The following is a 15,450-nucleotide window of genomic DNA, read 5'->3' as shown; positions in this document are numbered from 1 at the left end:
AATCAAGTCATCAGCTTTTCCTCATGGCTGAACTTTCTTTTCTTCTGCTCTGACAGGCTGTTTGTGACAGGTGCAGAGTGTGTGTGTGTGTGAAAGGCCTCCCTCCCTCCGTCCATCCCTCTCCTGCTCACACACACACACACACACACACACACTCCTGCTGTCCTTTCAGTAGAACATGCAGGGTACAGAGTGTGTGCAGAAACAGCAGGTTGATGGGATAATGCCCGTCATCTGTTGCACCGTGTCATTTCTGTGCTGCCATAACCTGCTTTGCTAACTTCCCTGCACACACAAATGCACACAACGAACATAAACACGTTTTTACGGAGCGCCGGCCGGCCGCCTCGCTGCATTTCACAGGAAAAAGTCTGGAAAAACACGGAGATCTTCACTTCCACGTGAAGGCGTGTTCGCAGGGATTTTTGTGCAACACAATAATCGGGGGGATAAATTCCTTCCTCTCCTGTGAATGACCTAATCCAGATTTGATGGTCATTATATCAGGCCTGTTTCATTATGCTGTAAACATACAGCACAGATAATCCTAATCTCCGTAATGCCACTGTAAACGAGACCATCGCTGCTGTTCCACTAAGCTCACCTCTGCGTTTCCTGGCAAGATCTCAACGTTTTCCTGCGTTTGAGTCACAAAAATTTGCCCCGAAACGCAGAGAAACGTAAATAAATCTACGTTTGGAGAATCAGGTTGAACGTCGGTTACTAATCCCAGTGATTGAGCCTTTAATTAATTGCACAGTTTTGTAATAAAGCTGGGAGGATTATGGTGTGGACAGGTGGGCAGATTTAAACCTCTCTGGACCAGACACATGTTGGGACAGAAGCAAAGCCTTCATCCCGAACAAAGCGGGTTTGTTTTTTTCCATGGATGCGCTCCAAATGTTTCTGTGCAGGCAACAAAAACAACTCGAAACACAATATTCATGGTTTCTTTAGGTTAGATGCTGGCATTTTGGGTTTTAAACTAAACTTGGCAGCAACACTTTTCCATCCATCCACGTCCGCCTTCGTTTGGATCCAATATTTGGGAATTTAAACGTGAATTTTCAACATTTAGTGGCATCAAAACCAAAACCCTAAATACTCTGACAGACCAACACAATTGTGAAATGTAAAGACAATAATTTTAAAAATGTTTTAGCAATGACAATCTGAAACGTGTGGCATGCATTCATGTTCAGTCCCTTAGTTATTCACCTTTTTTTCAGATTTCAGATTAAACTTCTTCTCCAAAACAGCTGCAGCTCAGTCAGAATGAAGGGAAAGTGTCTCTAAACTTTCATTTTTATTCTCAATCAGATTTAGGCCTGAACTTTGACTTGTAGCAACAGTTTTACTTAATTAACCAGGCCAATAACACTGATGGCATCGAATCCAGGACTCTTCTTCGAGCTCAGACCAGTTTCACGTTGGGCGCATGTTGTGGTTGCTCTACTTTTGTCCGTGTAGACGGTACAGGAGATGATAAAATGAGAAAATATCTTCTTTAAGGTGAGAAATTATGATTTTCTGACCTTAATAAATTATAAAGACATAAGAATTTTTTTTTTATTCTGTGAATACCAACTCTGTTGAGTTAAGCAATAAAAAAAGATCAAATTATTACAGATATTCTTAAATTACCAGGAGTTGAAATTCAAATGAATTAGAAGCTAATTGTCCAAACAGGTGTCCAGTCCCAGCTGAAGCTAAAACACAACCAATGTGTCTGCAGACTCAACAAAACTCTTTCAAAACTCTTTCATTACATTTTGGACCCTTTCTTAACGCAGCAATGTCTAACTCCCAGTTTATTTATCAATTAAACCATGTCAAAAACTAACAAGAAGCCTCCATGTGATTTTATTTACTTTGATATAAAACATCCATTTCTAAGACGAGGTGTTAATTTTGGTTGTGCCATTCTGGAAGGAAAGTCGTCAGTTACCTCCAAATGTCAATTAGATTCAAATATAATCAAATATATTTCAATGAATAAAACATTGTGGGTAACACATCGGATGCGCTTTTGCTGCTCAGAGTGTTTGATGGTTTACATCCCAGTTTCTCTCTGGTTGAAAGCCTCCTGTGGCGTTTCACAGCAGAAACCGCTTCCACATTTATACCTGTCACTGGTCAGCTAAAAGACCAATTAACCAGGTCTGGAACAACAACATATAGAATATCATCGCCTTTCCATTTCAGAGCAACATTTGTGATTCAGAGGCAGAATGAATCTGTTTAGACCAATAAAACCTTTAGTATTTATGGAGCCGTGGGAAAAATGCAACATCTTTCGACCTGATTTTTACCGTAAGAATCCAAAACATTGAGCAGATCCATCCGAACCCAACAAAGAACCAAAGAAGCCATGAATATAGGGAAAACGAGAATCACATCATCATAATAATCTAGAAAAATACAGAGCTGCTGCTTTTCTTTAATGTAAAAGTTGGAAAATCATAAAAAACAACACCAACTTAGAGAGGAAAATTATCTGAAGCTACCAGCAGAAAAGTCTGATTAGTTCCACTCTAATATCAGTTTGCAAAGCATCAATTATGTCGCATTTTATCCGAAGAAAAGTTTGGACGTGAGATCTGCGTCAGAATTCTGCACCAGATGAAGCAAAAGGCGTTAAATCAAGACATAAACAACGGCGGATTTACCTTATTAACTAGTTTTAAAAATATTATGATCCGGTGACGAAAGCGCATACACAATCATGATTGACGGCGCTAAAACCCTCCTCCTGGCTCTGATTGGCTCATACTGTTATAACATGGTTACAGCTTTTACAAATATGTAAAAACCAATTTTTTAAATAAAAGTTACGTCTTGCAGCTTTAATAAAACAAAGCTGCAAACATTGATATTTATAGACCAAATTCAAATACAAAGGCAAATAAAAATATTAAAATATTCAGCCAGTACTGCGACATGAACAGATTAAGCTTTAATGCCAGTGTAGATTATTTTAATATTCTATTAATATGTCCATTTAGGAGATTTAATGGTTACTGTTTGTGTTAGCATTAGCTTATTTTGTGACCGTATTAAGAAAAACTTCTTCTTTTCTTTTTCATCAAAACTGCCCAAGTAAATTCAATATGTAATTTTGAAATAATTTCATTTATTAATGGAAAAATCTCTCTACATATTGCCAAATAAACGACAATACCTCTAATGAAAACGTTGAAACTGGTTTGGATTATGGAGACGCTTTCTAGCCGTTGCTTCCTGGCAGACATGGAGGCTCTCGAGTTTTGTCACCTACTACTGGGGCAAATTGAAGTGCAAGAGGAGGAGCGTTTGTGGTTGTTTGTGGATTGTCGTTACAGAATTGTCTATCAATAGGTGCAGCCAGTGTCAGTAGTCCTTCCCATCAAACCGGGGCCTGACAAAGAGGCGGCGGTGCATGGGAAAGGGGCAGCAAGGTGAAACTAATGCCATGGATGTTTGATTCATCAGGGCCTCATTGTTGGCAGCCACGGCTGATTGTGAAGGTGCAGTCAAGCAAAAGGGGTGCGGAGTAATCAGTCGGATTTATGGTGCCGAGGGCCTCAGGAGAGGAGGAAAAAAAGGGAAACCGCACCGAGACAGAAGCTGTTCACAGCGGAGCAGGTCTGAAACATCTCATGTAAGGAGAAACTGTAACACAGGGTCACAACGCTCTGTTCTTCACTCACCTGTACATGAGCGCTGTAGGATATACATAAACAACCAACAGGCTGAAACGTTTTAAATGGCATTAAAAGCATCTAAAGATGTAAAAAAGAGGAGTTTCCCTGGGTATGAACTGAATATAAGAGGAGATTATTTATATAAAAACATAAAAATGACAATTTCCTTGCTAGTTTGGACAAAAACAAAAAAATTAAACTACTTATGTTCTTTCTACTCAGTGCTACAGTTAACAAAATGTTTATTAGCATCTCTATGGCTACTTTCTGTCATTTAGCAATGGCTAACTGTGCTACAAGCTAATGCTATCTCATACATAAAGAAATACAATAAAAGGTAAATTGTTTGTTGTGATCTACTCATAAAACAGTATTTGAAGCTACTTTTCTCATCGAACACATCTGTAAAAAGTGGAGATTTTATGTTCTTTAATGCTACTTTTCTGATTTCCTCCATTAGCTAGCTGTGCTAATGACTAATGCTAACTTAGTGCTAACTGGTTAATGCTAACAACTGGACAAAATCTAAATATTTAGGTGATTTTTGTTATCTGGGCTCATTTGAATCGTTATATTTTGTGTCTTTTATTTTATTGTCAGTCTTCCATCATCCTTGTCGTCTTCTCCATCCACACCTTCCTCTATTTACCCTCATGTCTTCTCCCTCCCTTCGTCCCTCCATCCACCTTCCTGATTGGTCGTTGCGGGGGGAAGACAGATGTAGGGCAAACAGCAGCTAAGCCGCTGTACTCTTAAGCCTAATGTGGAAGTTTTATATGCAAAGAGGTGAGGAAGGGAGGGAGGAGGATGGAGTTTGAACTGATTAGGATTATTCCTGCTTTTAATACAGCTGTCCCTCCAGCTTAAGGTAAACCAAATGTTGCTAACGGAGATTAGTGTACCTTGGCTGGTTATTAGCGATACCCCCCTCATTCGCGTCAGAAACGCCTCTAAAGCCGCTCTCCTCGGCATTAATTTGAGAGAGACGGGAAGGACAAGATGAGGAGGAGGGAGGAAGAAGAAAAGTGCTGCAACTTGATCTTCTTCTGCACCTGTTGGGGGGAAAAATCGTGCGTGTCTGCAGGACGGTGGAGCGCGTTCTCGGTTTTGTGGTTTAAGATATTCCAGCTCGAAGGAAAAAGAATAATAAACGAGGGAAAACAGGAGAAACTCCACGTTTCCAACGAGCGAACGCTGGAGCTGGTGTGGAGTTTCATGTGCGCATACCTGTGCATCTGTTCTGGTCCGTCCGTCATCAGGCTCTCAACCAGAACAGCCAGCTGGCGCAATACCTCCACATCCCAAGGAGAACAAAACACACAGGCCGTCTCACACTTGGCATCTCATGTCAAATATTATGTCACCCGCAGTGAGCCGCGGCTGTTAACGCAAACATCAGTAAGTGAATACAACAGGCTTGGCTCTGGAGTTTTATTCAAACCCCCCTTTCAATGCTTCAACGGGTGAGCAGCCCGGCAGAGAGAATTATTCAGGTTTAGTCCAAAACCACAGCGGAGCTGGAACTTTAGCTTTGGGAGCCGTGGATGGTGAATGTTCCCAGGAACAAATGAATGCAACAATCAATCTGCAAGTGCTTTGAGTTTATAGTAACACTTAGAGGGTTCCTGTAAACCAAGCAGTCCAAACAGTAAAAGCAAGTTCTGGGTTACAGGAAGGACTCCTGATCTGATCTGAGTTTGTTGCTAGGCAGATTACTAGCCCTGGTTCGCAGAAAGGAATTTATACAAAATAAAGCAACAAAATAACGAAGCTCCACCTCCAGAAGTTTGAAATCCTCACTTGGAGGAATGGTAATATTAAAACCTCCCATGGCTTTGTTTGTATTTTTCAGACTGATTGTTTTTGCAGAATGACTCTGTCTCTGAGATGATCAGCCTTTCCTCACGAAAACCTGGAAGCTCTTTACTCGAGAGACGGACCATCATCCAGAGAAACGACTTCATCATCACTAAATCTGAAGCTTCTTTTCTTCAGCTACTCATCGTTTCATTGACATGGCCCCAAGAAAAGCCTTTCAGCATCATCTCCTTCACCAACGAGACTTCAGGGTCTGTCAGTAAAAAACACTTTCATCCAGTCTTTCACGATGATGATTTTTCCTTTCTGTCTTTCGTTGGGGAGTTTCTGTTTCAGGGCATATTTCTTCCACGTTGATGTCCTTCTTGTTCCAAGTGGATGTTTTCCTTTTACAATGCTAGCATTGGGTTTGCATGTCCCCCTAACTCAACATTTACACAGGCATGTGAAAATGGCTGCAAACAGATGCTCAGCTATACAACCGTACATATTTGAAAAGCAGAAGTGAAGCCTACTGCAAAACCAACAAGAATGCAGCAAGTGTTCTCTGGATATTAGGCCAACAATTAAACTCTTGTCTTTTCCAGCAGCCATTGTACAGTGGTAAAACCAGCTGACCAAACATGCTGGAGCTCCGCTTGGGTTGCTAGGTGACAGACAGAGTCTGTTGAATGTGACTTAAAGGGACAGTACTATGTAAAACCAGCTTTGTTGAGCAATTCCATCTTCAAAAACAAACCTGGTCCAGTTGCCTTGATTATTTCATGCATGTTTGAGAAATCCTTTAATCTCCATGGCAACCATTCAGCTGTGCAAAACGCCTGGGTGGACCTAGCTCCGCCTTCGAGGCTTAGCCCCTCCCACACTCAGCTCCTTCAGACTAGCCAGCAGCAATCAGCAAACACCTGGTGGAACTGCTGAGCTCATTATAGGAGCCATGCTGTGATGACTTCCTGAAGGCGGAGTTTCTTAAAGAGACAGAGGCCCAATTTCAAGGTGTTAAATTACATAGCAAAGCATTTTATAAGAACTTAAGGTAACATGTTTACTCGATTGTGATATAAAATGGCATTATGTGCCTGGAAAACACATAATACTGAATCGGGAGGCTTTCAAGGCACCAGAAAAACAAGAACTTATTGCCAAAACGTTGCTGTTTTTAGAAGCAAAAGATGAATTCTGCACAGTAGGTCTCCTTTAAATATAGAGTGAATACCTGCAGTGGTTTGGTGGCCGGGCTAAGCCTTGTAGAAAGGAAGGAGCTGATGTTCTTTCAGTCATCTGATTAAGAACCCTCTTGGGCTCTTGAGTTTAGAGGTTTTGGGGCTTGCCACGCTGATACGAGCCCCCCAGGGTAAACAATGGACTCGCCAGAGGGATTATATGTCTCATTTGTCTTGGGACCACCTCAGAATCCTCCAGGGGGGAAACGGACCTCTCAAATACCCGCTTTAGATGGTTGCCATATCAGGTTGACCTCAAGCTGAAGACAGTGGATGGATTGGTTTGTTTCCACTGCTTTCCCTGTGGCTCCAGGGAAGGTTTTTGGTAGAAATCTTATTTCTAGCCGCTTTTTGTGCAAACAAGGTAAAATTATTCCCTTGATTTGGAACAAATCTTGTGGAGTAACTTAAATCCTGATCTACACTCTGAAAAACATGCTAGGTGGGCATGAGTAACCTCTTTAAGCCCTGATAAGTGTGTTTTTTAAATACCAAGTGACCTAGTTCTCACACGTGTGCTGTAGCTGTCACAGAATCAACCCTCGTTTCTCAGAGCAAGCTACTTTTAACAAAAAGGGAGGAGAAATCCTTTGCCTGGAGCGTTTGAAGTGAACATGTGAAGATTTCCTCCCAAACGAGATATCTTCTGACAACTGAAGCGACATCAAAAAGTGCTCAATTAAAACAAATGATGGCAATTTTCCACGGACAGTAGGTGTGTCTTTACACGCTGGCTGACAAAACGCTTTACAGGCTCTGAGCTTCAAAGATATTACCTTATATATCTTAAACTCCTGCGGGAATGGATGCAGACCAGGTTGTTATTAGTTAATTAAAATTCAAAGCCGCCTCAGTAATAATGCAAACGTTGAGTATTATTTTAACCTCCTGCTATTATGTTAACATTTAGAAAGAGCGGATTTTAACATTTATATACCTAAAGAAAGCTGGTTTATCGAGAAGAATTAATCCTCAAAGCAACACTTTCTATGAGACAGGAAACTAAAACATGGTGCAAAAAGGAAGAGAAAAAGAAAAAGACAGAAATACTTTCTACCAAAAAGAGAAGAAGGGGCAAAGACAGACAAAAAACTACAGCAAACACTGACACAAGTATACTTTCTATAGGAAAGAAAAACCAAGATACTCTAAGTAATAGCTCAATGTGTTTATCCAGAAATTAGACACAATTAAACCCAGAATTACCTCAAGCAGATTCTCAATTTTACAAAGAAAACCAGGCAAACACAGAAGCATTGAGCCAGGAGTACTTTCTATCTAAAAGCATGCCAAACGGGATAGACAGAAAACACAGAGTGAGTCAGGAATACTTTCTATGGGAAGAAACAGGATAATATGTCAAAATATTGTAGAAGCTCAATGGTTTCATCCAGAAATGGGACAACTAAACCCAGAAGTGATTAAGGAAAACAAAGTTACTGTGAGCCTTAGCAAACAGAAGCAATGAACCAGGAGGAACATTTTAAAAAGTACAAAAGGTTAATGACAGCAAAGACCAAGAAACATAGAAAAACTCAAGAACTTCTTTAACAAAATAATTTAGGTAGAAATCAAATCAATAATCCAGAAAAATGACCAAAAATTTAATGTTGAAATAGTAAAAAAAACCAACAGTTTTTATTGGAAGAAAACCACTGAGACATTCATTGGTAATTTTTTTTACCAGAGTGGAGGATGAATAAAAATCACCTGTTTTCAGCACTGACATATTTTAAGAACGAAGGTGACAGATAATAATAAGTCCATTAAATATGAATAAGATGTACAAACACTGGAATTACAGCCATTTCTTCTGCTGCTACTGTACTGAGAAATCAGATGGATACGACTCCAAATGGCACAGGTGGAGCTGAAATGTCAGAGAAATTTGTCAGGCTTGTTGCAGCGAGTGAGTCATCACTAAATAAATGAAGGTAAAATCCCGCTACGCTTCACTGACGGGCCTGGATCAGGAAGGAGCCGGCCAGCGCTCACCAGAGGTGATAACACTCTTCATTTCTGCCTGGCTAACGCGCCGGAAGACGGTTCATTGGCGATAACGCGGAGGTTTATGTGCTACGGAGAGGTCAGAGGTCAGAAATCAGTGCAGACGCTGACCCAAACAAACGGATGATTATCGACGCCATGTGGATCCGAGCGGAACGACCTGCTCCATTACTGATGTTAGGCTGTTAAGTAGCATAAATGTTGGTGGTTTTATTTATAAAAACTAACAACAATGGAGGGAAACGGAGAACTGAAGAGGCTTTTAATTTGTAGTTCATGACTTCCTGTTTCCCTGAGGCGACACAGAAGCACAATTATGTAGTAACTTCTTACATTTACTTATATTTGTGGAAAAATGTTCACTACGATCCACTCCGAGTACTTCAGTAACTTTATCCAAACATTTACCAAAAACTTGAAGTTTTTATTAAACTTTCATACGTTTTAGATTGAAAGAAAATGATTTTTATTTTTTTTTATTTTTTGCCTGATGTTGTTAATCTGTAATTGAATATTTTCATTTTTCCAGCTGATTAAGTATTTTTTAAATATTAAATGCCTGATGTTTTGATCAGCTAGCTTGATTATTAAATACTGAGTAATTTCTTGGACGGCTACTTTCTACTTTCACCTGAGTAAACAAAAGTTGAAGTAGTACTTCTCTTACTTAAGTACAATTTCTGGGTACTCTACGAAGAACCCAAAGCATCACAAAGATGTTGAGCTTGTCCTAACTGTACCAGGACTTTAACTTGAGTCTAAATATGACATTTTTTTCAACAAAGACGATAGAAAAGCAGCTCATGCTAACTGTTAAGCACGGCGGAGGTTGTGTGATGCTGTGGGCCTGCTTCAAGTAGAGCAGGGGAACTTTTTGAGAGTGGGAACTGCCTGGAAAATCATCAATCTACACTAGAAATAGGTCGTTGAATGGACAAATAAAACAAAAAATAAATTAAATAGAAGAAAATGAACCGTCTTTCAAGGCTATTTTAAGGACAACATATAAATGCTAGCTGCTTCATGTTTTCCCAACGTTTCTTCTTGTTTCACTGAACCCTTGTTTACATCCTAATAAGCAAATCCGACCCGAGCGCAGTTCCAGCGGAGCTGAGAGGGAGCAGAGGTGCGATGGCTACAGGCGGGTCGGCGGGTTAATCACACTTGACTCAGAGCTCATTGCGATTGTCTGGACCACTTTAGCCGTCGAGCGCGAACCCTTTCAGCGGAAATCCCATTAACCTGGCAAAAAGACCGTTTAAACACGGTGACTGGAGAACTGATTAGGTCCAATCTCTGATTCCTGCTAAGCAGCGAGGACGGTGATACCGCTGGCGATGGAGACGAGACACAAGAAGCGAAAACCAGAGTTTTTCCCACGACTAAAAGTGCTGACAGAGTTTTTGCACATCTCATCTTGATGCCTCAGAGTGTGCCGGGTCCATAGTTCAGTTTGCAAAGATGGTGAAATGTCTCATTTAAATTCCTGCTCTGGCCTACTTCATCAAAAGACTGCAGGGTGGAGGAGGCTTATAAAAGATGAAATGTTCAGATATTAACTGTGTGAAAAGCGGTGACATGGGCTCTGCTTTTAGAAAACTATCACTAATAAAGAAGTTTTGTGTGAAAATTCTTCAATTTTGCATGCAGGTTTTTTATGAAGGCGTGTAAATAGTTTATAAAGTTTCCAAAGATTCAAATTCAACACTAGAAAGATCGAGACTTTTAGGCCAGACTGATCCTTAGTTTTGGTGTCTGACATGTTTAACAGCAAGGCAGAAACGCTATCCATCGCCATCTTCTTTCCTCATCAAACGATAAAATAAGAAGCAAAAGAAAATGGCTACAATTATAAAACAGTACAACTTTGAAAAGTAGAAGTGGAGCCTCCTGCACAACCAACAAGAATGCAGCAAGTGGTTTATGGATGGTAGGTCAACAATAAAACACTTGTCTTTTCCAGCAGCTGTTGTCCAGCGCTACAACCAGCTGACCAAACGTGCTGGAACTCAGCTTGGGTTGCTAGGTAACGGCTGGGGTTGCTAGGTAACGGACCGTGCCTGCTGATTTCTGATGTTACATTCGGAAGGTTCTTGAAACGATTCATTTTCCAAACACCAAAAAAGACTAACTTATATCTAGATGATGATTTTTAAAGTGCTTATTGTGTTTTGAGCAACAATAGAAAATATAAGTGAAAAAACAAGTAAAATGCATAATATGTACAATTTAATGTGTGCATAACTTGTTTTTGATGTCTGTCATGGTGGCCAAAGTACCAAAAAATTGTACTCAAGTAAGAGTAACACTACTTTAACATACTTTTACTCATGTAAAAGTAAAAAATAGCAGTCCAAGAAATGACTCAAGTGAGTATCGAAGTATTTGGTAAAAAGTCTACTCTAGAACTGAGTAACTGATCAAATTATAAACCATTTAATATTTAAAAATTACATCATTAGATGGACCAAAATATAAATTTAAGTAGAATTTTTTTTAATTTAAAGATGAAAATGACAATAATTAATTTAACTAATAGGAAATAACAAAATGAAACAAAAGAAAATTTTCCCAAATAAGATTTTTTCAATAAAAAACTTATTAAACTTTAACAGAAACTGCAGGTGTGGGTCTGTGTCTGGTAAATGTCTGGTTAAAACAAATGAAGGAGACGCTCAGTATCACCGGGACGAAGGAAAACCATTGAAACGAGAATCTGGTTTCAGCCTAGAGGTCAGAGTGCAAGCAGAGTTCATAACTATCATCTCCATTCTTATGTAGGTTCAGACCAATTAGCATGAACATAATCAAAGCAGCGGTGGGAGGAGGATGGGTGGGACGGGCGCCTGCCAAGCTGCTGCTAAATATACTCCGGGGTCAGACTGTGGCAGCTCCTCGCCTCTGTCAGAACCAGCTTCAGGTTTTCTGATAAAACCGCCTTCTGCTTACTGGAGTCAAGTGACAGTTGTGACAGGGGAGAGGTCGCGGGTTGGGGGACCCCGGTGGACGCGCGCCAGGAGGATCTGACCTGTCGGAAGTTGATGGGCGCCCGGCGATGGAGGTTGTCATGGACGCCCCCAGACGTCCAGCCTGAGGGGACGGAGGCTGACCTGCTCTTTCCTTTGTGTGAAACTCTAAAAAAAATCAGCTTCTCTCAGTCGTTTTACTCATTTCTTCTCATCACCAAAGCGATGCTGGTGTGTAATAACTGATTAAATATTTCTCTGCTAATAGAGCGGGTGATTGACAGGAAAATAATCACCCCCTGTTTTGATAATTATTTTTGAGAGTTATCAAAACTGAAGAAGTCAACAATCCGGTCCAATTTATTTGACTGACAAGCAGCGCAACACAAGTCATACAGATTAGATTTTATAGCAGGCCGTTTTTGCAGCGCGTACACATTTCCCTCTGTGTGTGAGTGTCAGAGGAGCATTGATGAACTCAGCACAATGCTGAATGGGACTGTTTTGGCAGCTCAGACAGCGAGGCCGAACCTGCGGGTCAGAGATAAACGCCACGCGCCGCGCTGAGCCGGCAAGAGGACGTCCCATCAGAGACGGAGGGACAGCAGAGGAAGACACACAGCCGGACAATGAAGGGTCTCTAATTAATCACAGTTCAATCTGAAATGAGTTTTATTTTCTATAAATTTAGGATCTTGAATCTCCAAAAGGTTTTTCTACACCTGGTGTTACAAAACTAGACCTTTTTATGACATCACTGTAAAAACACAAAATCTCATCAAGCGCTTTCTAGAGCAAATATCTCAGTAAACTTGACAAAAGAAGAAACTAACTCATAAGAAACCTTTTAGTTAGATATAGCAGCTTGTTTTAACACGATGCAAAATCAGGTATTTTTGTACCTTGTGTGTTGGAAAACTAGACCTCAACTGGCTGAATGTATTTTTGGAGGTTAGTTGCTGAGGCGTAATATTTGGGGTTTTGTTCTCTCTCTGTTCCTTGAAAACTCAAACAACTCAGAAATCGATGTTGACTCCTTATTTTCTGTTTAAAGTACAAATGATGTGCTGAAGTCAGAAATAATTACCTCCTTATTGTCCATCCAGAAGCTTCAGATTATTCTACAACATACTTTGTCATTTTTTGTTCTCTGTTTTTGAGCTAAAATCTCCAATCTGCAGGTTTAGATCCTTTTTTACAGACCCAAATCTGTTGGAGGGAAAGAGCCAATTAAAGTCTTGTTTACTTTTAAAAGTCATCGTTTTGATCTTTGTGCTCCAAGTAGGAATCTCTATATGACTCACCGAAAGGTCCGCCGGCCTGCCACAGCACGGCGGAGCATAAATGAACTTGAACCTGTGATGCATTCACCAGGAAGCCGCCTAATCACCGCGAGGAAGCGATAAGGTCGCTGCTTGATGGCTGCAGCAGGAAACCGGGCGGAGGTGACCGCCGCGTTTAAACACGCAAACCTGCCAAGATTTTATCTGGCCTTGTTTTTACTCACAAGTGGTCCTCTTAAGATCACAAAAAGAGCCTTGGAGAATCACCGGTGAGAAGCAGGGGGGGCCTGCATTTAGGAAGGAAGTGTGATTATCATTCGGCTGTTGGGTAAAGCTAGGAAAAACGCTCTGCCTGAAAACGACTGAGCTCAGCAGACCTTATAAAACAGAGAGGTGACATGTTTCTGCGGCGCTTTTCTGCTGAGGCATCATTGACAAAGACAAGGTTGCTGCTCTGCTGACATGGACGTCAACCTTCCCGACTTAAAGTGGATAAAACGACGGGGAATTCTCTGTCGAACACGGGAACAAATAAAGGCTGAAGATAGGACGTTTATTTGACAGATGGAGATCCTGTTGGTGAAACCAGGAAGCACAGACAGGTGGCAAAGGTGAAAAGTTCAAAGCCGGCCCCGTCAAGGTTTTTTTCTGTTTTCCCCAGCGTGTTTTTTTTTTCTCTCCTGATTATCGCTGAGCGGTGGATGTTATTGCTCCGAGTGTGAACACAGACTGAGAATCTGCAGGGCACCGTCTGACAGACCACTGATAGGAAAACTAGGAGGAAAACCGTTTGAGGCTCTCCGGTCAATTAAAAACCCATTAATTCACCTTTGAGAAACTAAATAAATCCAGATTCTTTGGCCTCTTTAGGGAGGAACCGACTTTTATTTGGCGTAAGGATGAAAACAGAATCACATCGTCTGCAAAGAAACGTTCACCAGACCCAGAAAAACACTCTGCTCCACAGCTTGAAATATTTTACCACTAAAGTTTCACTAAAGTCTAAAAAACCACCGACTTTCCCAAAGCTCAGTCATGGTTGGTTCTTATAGGAACTGTACAAAAGTCAAAATGAATCTCCTACATCAAAAATTCAAATATAAGATGCTGTAACAGAATCCAATGCAAAATAATATGATATAAAAGAGTAAAATATACAATTTTAATGCAATGTACTATATGATATATAATATGGCACAATAATAAGGTAGTAGTGCACAGTGGATCACCAATGTTTGCGTACATCAACACAAATATGCAAAATTTCTCAAAATGCCAGACTCCCTTCAGATACACTTATTACTTCCTATTAATAGTTCACTAATATGCACTAATACACAGTGCAAACTGTATTAGCACTACCGCAGAAGCTAGCATCTACAATCTTCCAATCAGCACCCTGGAAATTCAATGCTGCTTCTGGATTGGGTGCTTTGAAAACGCCAGCCAATAGCGTGTCAAGTAGCATTTCCTCCATTTAGAGACAAAATATTTTCTTAAAATTAATAAATATACAATTATATTCATAGATTTATGGTTTCTAAGCACATTTCACTGCTTCCCCCAAGTGGTTTGGAGGGGAACTTCAGTTTGGCCTTGACTGTGATAAAATATAAGATAATTAGACAAAAGTTTCAATCTGAGATATTTACTGACAAAACAATAATAACCAACAAATTGAACAGCAGAGGATGGAGAAACACCAGTTAGTTTTTATATTTAGATGCAATATGGTTGAAAATTATATAAAACATGATTTCATAAATACAAACTGTTCTTGTATCCACTAAACACAAAAAAGGCAGCAAGAAAAGACAAAAATATTGAGGTTTTGGGCCTTTTTTCTCCTAAATATCAAAAAGTTTAGCTCAAAACGTCAGAAGAAATCAAAGAAGAACATCGTTTTGATGAATCAATCCATCAAAGCAGCAGCACCTCTACAGCTGAGCAGCATAAGATTAGAGTTTAACACCTCCGAGGTACAAATGATTGCAAGAGTGTAACGGCGCAGCGCTGAAAAACTGCATACCTGAACAGCAAATCTCTCCCCAGTAAATAACATTCAGCCTGTGTGCAGCAAATAAAGCAGCACAAACATGTTTGCAGGAATAATCTGGCTGCCACGGAGGCTCCATTACACCTTTCATCTCCACGTTAGAGAGAGTGGATTTGGCTTTCCATCACCAGGACAACACAAACTAACGCGGCAAAACGAGAATGCGGCGAGCGGTTTGATCTCCCCCGCTGCGAGGGGCCGCATCCGAGCAGTTAGCGAAATGAATTGAATCAGTGGGATTAACGGCACCTGTAAAGACCTGTCAGGTAGATTTACAGGCCCCGCTGATAAGCCGGCGGCGAGGGATAAATGCGCCCGCTGTCCCGTCGGCTGCCAGCCGCCCCTCTCTCTCCTGGCCTCTCTGCGGTTGCTGCAGACACCTCCACCTCTGATAAGGTAATAACATCAATCCTG

General features: G+C 40.7%; 1 long non-coding RNA gene across 1 annotated transcript; it reads right to left on the bottom strand.

Moving 5' to 3' along the window:
- Positions 1-6,133: 6,133 nt before the first annotated feature.
- On the bottom strand, positions 6,134-10,861 carry LOC116715599 (uncharacterized). Its single transcript, XR_004338204.1, has 3 exons — positions 10,763-10,861; positions 7,517-7,518; positions 6,134-6,165 (listed from the first exon to the last, which is right to left on the bottom strand). It is a non-coding gene; the product is annotated as an uncharacterized LOC116715599 (long non-coding RNA).
- Positions 10,862-15,450: the final 4,589 nt, after the last annotated feature.

Source organism: Xiphophorus hellerii, chromosome 24 (assembly GCF_003331165.1).
Source record: "Xiphophorus hellerii strain 12219 chromosome 24, Xiphophorus_hellerii-4.1, whole genome shotgun sequence".
Classification (NCBI taxonomy): domain Eukaryota; kingdom Metazoa; phylum Chordata; class Actinopteri; order Cyprinodontiformes; family Poeciliidae; genus Xiphophorus; species Xiphophorus hellerii.
Note: the sequence above shows the minus strand (reverse complement) of the source record. Positions and strands in the feature narration are given on the sequence as shown.